Genomic DNA, 4905 nt, shown 5'->3' with positions numbered 1-4905 from the left:
CGTTCATCAGGTGAAAACCAGGTCCGTCGAGGCGACAGAGTCTGAATGAAACAGCACAGGGCTTAGAGCATATATATAAGCTGGGCGCATTGACAAAGGAATTTGCATATCAACAGGATTTAGCATATTTATGGGAAATGCAGGAATGTAATTAGTACTGCATATGCATGTGCATTATGCAGGATTAAGCACGCATCAAAGGGAACTGTAGTTACTGCTGCTGCACGCAGTTTGCTGCTGCTGCTGCAGTTGCTGCTGCTGCTGCACTTGCTGCTGCTGCTGCACTTGCTGCTGCTGCTGCACTTGCTGCTGCTGCTGCACTTGCTGCTGCTGCACTTGCTGCTGCTGCTGCAGTTGCTGCCTTATCCATTTTAATATAACACTATGTATTATTCTACCCACCCTAATGTGTATCATACTGCTATATGTTTACTGTACAATTACGACACCATACATTACTCTGCACACTGCACCATGCCAGTGAGTGGAACGCGGTCTGAAAGTCACCGTTAACGTGAACACAATCAGTTAAGATTTTAACTGATTGTGTTCACGTTAACGGTGACTTTCAGTTAAGATCTTAACTGATTGTGTTCACGTTAACGGTGACTTTCAGACCGCGTTCCACTCACTGGCATGGTGCAGTGTGCAGAGTAATGTATGGTGTCGTAACGGTGACTTTCAGACCGCGTTCCACTCACTGGCATGGTGCAGTGTGCAGAGTAATGTATGGTGTCGTAATTGTACAGTAAACATATAGCAGTATGATACACATTAGGGTGGGTAGAATAATACATAGTGTTATATTAAAATGGATAAGGCAGCAACTGCAGCAGCAGCAGCAAGTGCAGCATCAGCAGCAAGTGCAGCAGCAGCAGCAAGTGCAGCAGCAGCAGCAACTGCAGCAGCAGCAGAAACTGCAGCAGCAGCAGCAACTGCTGCAGCAGCAGTAACTGCAGCTCCCTTTGATGCTGTTAATCCTGCATAATGCACATGCATATGCAGTACTAATTACATTCCTGCATTTCCCATAAATATGCTAAATTCCTGTTGATATGCAAATTCCTTTGTCAATGCGCCCAGCTTATATATATGCTCTAAGCCCGTGTGCTGTTTCATTCAGACTCTGTCGCCTCGACGGACCTGGTTTTCACCTGAGGACGGCTGCTTGCGTTGTGGCCGAAACGTCGTGAGAATTGTTTTATTATGTTTTATTTTTATTATTTTATTACTTCCCTTCTACGTGACTTTACCGAAAGAACCAAGAAGGAGTGTCTTTTACGTCCGTACTTTCATCCAGTGCGAGTGAATATAATTCAAAGGAATCAGACTTTTTGTTTAATTGACTGGCTATATTTTTATCAATCAGTTCCACACGGCGAGTCACAGTCCTGCGTGATAAACTGACTTTTTCAAATTTGCTTTTGATCACCGGACACAAGATGTCTGCTGTCTGTACCATGTATTCTTTTACAAACTTGCTTTCGGAGAAAGTGGTAATGAGTGGTAATGTTGGTGAGAAGAAGTTTTTAAAGAAAATTTTAATCGAAGTGAAGAAGGAAATTATTGAAAAGTTTGTATAATTAATGATTTTTCAAACTTTAATTATGTTTTCTGTGCTTAAAACTCTTTTTAAAAACCTGTGGGGTCTAGAACGGTCTCGTGAAATTCGGAGAGAACTCGGAGTTAAGTTTTGTTGAATTACACAAAGCGTAACAGTTATGTATATAACTTTTGCTATATAAAATTTCTAGTAAGTATTAATTTTGTGATGTAGTCATACCCCCCCCCCCCTCATTCAATCCGTAATTTTTATAGAGCGAAAGCACTGAGTACGTAATACGCTAACATAAGAACCCGTTAATCTCTTCTCGCATCATTCATACGATGATGCGGTGAAGTAAGCGTTCATACGATATTACAGTGAATGCTTCCAAAACAATACTGTACCCAAATATTACTGTTAACTTACTTTCAATAGAAACATGAATTTCTCATACGAATATTCTCTCTTTCTCTCCCGGTCAACGTGCGCCATCTATTGGGGAAATGGGGGCATTACAGGAGGAAGGTAAAATTTAATTTAATAATAATATTTGGACAAGTTCGGCGGGCCGGATTAAATAGCCCAACTGGCCGTATATGCCCCACGGGCCGTTCTTTGCCCATGTCTGGCCTAGGTACACAGCCTAGATACACTACTGGCTACACTACTCTGGCGACACTGGCCCTCACAGCGTCCCGGCTCTTACAAGAACAAGCGGGACGAGGGGGTCCAGGGTCCTAAGCTGGCTGGCTGGCGGGTCTTGGGTCTTGAGCTGCGACTAGCCCCGATCGGCCAGGGAGCTGCCCTTTTATGCCTCGTCCCCAACGAGGGGTGGGGGTTGTGTGCGCCCCCAGATATCCCACAGAGCACACACAGCCCCCACCGTTGGTGGCGCCAAGGGGCTTAACTGTCTGGGGTGCCTGGGATCCTAGCGCCTGGCGCCGAGGGCTTATCTGTCTAGGGTCCCAGAGCCCCCAGCAGCCCCTCCCCTCTTATGGCACTACAGAGGTAGAATACAAAAGCAAAGTGGATGTACTGATTGTATCTTCATTGTGGGATTCATCTCGCAGTGGATTGACACGGGCTTCAGGTATCCACGTGTAGACGGGCAACAAACACTGGGGCCACCTGGCGGTAAATGTTTGCCGGTGCACATTGGGACCGTCTCACACGTCACTGGCCCCAGGCAGCCCCCAGCCACTGGCGTGCAACGCAGCGAAGGGAATCTCCCACCAATGAGAACCACGCACAACCCAGGGTGCAGTCCTATAACTTGGACTCGCAAACACAACAAAACCCGTAGCTGTCAACCCACACGGTTTACCCGTATTCTGTTGGGGGAAAGTGAGTTTTCAGGTCCATACGGCACACAGCCGTTTCAAAACGGGCAACATTTGTGTTAAGTCTATTTGTGTGTGCTTCTCCCTTGTGATGGGACTTTGTAGGATGAACGTTGAGATTTCTAAGGGGCACGGGGTGACCAACAAGGTCTGAATTGGTCTGTGATAAGAGAGGCAATGATAAGGGGTTGACAGCTATGCAAACCCCACAGAATACAAAAAGCCAAGCGGCCAGCAACAAAAATAATAATACACAACTGTTCAATGAGTAATTAGATAATTAAGATCATAGAAACACGTTCCTTAAATTGATCAAGTTTATTGTTGCAAGAGTTTGGGGTAATAGGAAGACCGGGTGGGGATTCCAGAGTGGAGCAGTGCAAATTGATGAAGCTGAAAAGAGTGAGGTGATCTGCATGGTGGTGAGCGGGTGGGTGAGTAGATGGGTGAGTGTTTGAGTAAACGAGTGGAGGAGTGTGTGATAGGGTGATTGAGTCAGTGACTGGATGCGTGTGTGACTGGATGAGTGGGTTACTGGATTAATGGGTTACTGGATGCGTGGGTGAGTGGATGAGTCGGTGAGTGGGTTACTGGATGAAGGGGTGACTGGATGAGTGAGTGACGATATGAGTGCGTGATAGGATAATTGAGTGAGTGGGTGACTGGATGAGTGTGTGATAGGGTGACTGGATGAGTGGGTGACTGGATGAGTGGGTGACTGGATGAGTGGATGAGTGGATGAGTGGGTGAGTGGATGAGTGGATGAGTGGGTGACTGGATGAGTGGGTTACTGGATGAGTGGTTGAGTGGATGCGTGGGTGACTGTATGAGTGTGTGATAGGGTGATTGAGTGTGTGATAGGGTGATTGAGTGAGTGACTAGATGAGTTAGTGACTGGATGAGCTAGTGACTTGATGAGTGGGTGATTGAGTGAGTGGATGACTGAATCAGTGTGTGATTGAATTAGTGACGGGTTGAGTGGGTGATAGGGTGATTGAGTGAGCGGGTGATTGAGATGAGTGGGTGACTGGGATGAGTGGGTGACCGAGTTGTTTAGTTGAGTGCGTTGTTGTGAACTGCAGTGTGGCACGGTGGTTGAACGCGGAGTGGAAGAGACGAAGCGGTCAAAGTGTCTGGTAGACCGAGTCCCTTAACGTGGGTGGAGGGAGGAATCAACGAGGTGAAGTGCACTGCAACATTCACCACGGTGGTGGTAGTACTTACAGCGAAAAAAAGAGTGATACTGGTGCACGTGGAAAGATATTAATTATAGGGCTGAATGAAGGGCGATGCGAGGTGGTGAGGAGGTGGTGAGGAGGCGAAGAGGAGGTGAGGTGGTGAGGAGGTGAAGTGGCGTGGTGAGGAGGTGAGGTGACATAGAGGAGGTGTAGAGGAGGGTGCCCCGCTCTTGGCGTTGATCTTGGTGAACACGTGTTCGCGCCCCGTCTCGTAGCTCTGCCCGACGCTGATGCAGCCTCCACCGGCCACAGCGCCCAGCGGCCTCGCCGAGTCCGTGCCCAGCTCCGCTCTGAGCAAGCTCTCCATTGCCGCCGTCTGCTCGCAGCGACAAACACAACGATAAACTCACCCCCCCCCTGTGGTGGTGAGCGGGTGGGTGAGTAAATGGGTGAGTGTTTGAGTAAACGAGTGGAGGAGTGTGTGATAGGATGATTGAGTCAGTGATCGGATGCGTGGGTGACTGGATGAGCGGGTTACTGGTTGAGCGGGTTACTGGATGAGTGGGTGACTGGATGAGTGGGTGAGTGGATGAGTGGGTGAGTGAATGTGGGTGACTGGATGAGTGAGTGACTAGATTAGTGTGTGATAGGGTGATTGAGTGAGTGACTGGATGCGTGGGTGACTGGATGATTGCGTTACTGGATGAGTGGGTGACTGGATGAGTGGGTGAGTGGATGCGTGGTGACTGGATGAGTGAGTGACTAGATTAGTGTGATAGGGTCATTGAGTTAGTGACTGGATGCGTGGGTGACCGAGTTGTTTGTTGAGTGCGTTGTTGTG

The sequence above is a fragment of the Lethenteron reissneri genome, chromosome 3 (assembly GCF_015708825.2).
Source record: "Lethenteron reissneri isolate LAM-NWPU_2019-01 chromosome 3, ASM1570882v1, whole genome shotgun sequence".
Classification (NCBI taxonomy): domain Eukaryota; kingdom Metazoa; phylum Chordata; class Hyperoartia; order Petromyzontiformes; family Petromyzontidae; genus Lethenteron; species Lethenteron reissneri.
Note: the sequence above shows the minus strand (reverse complement) of the source record.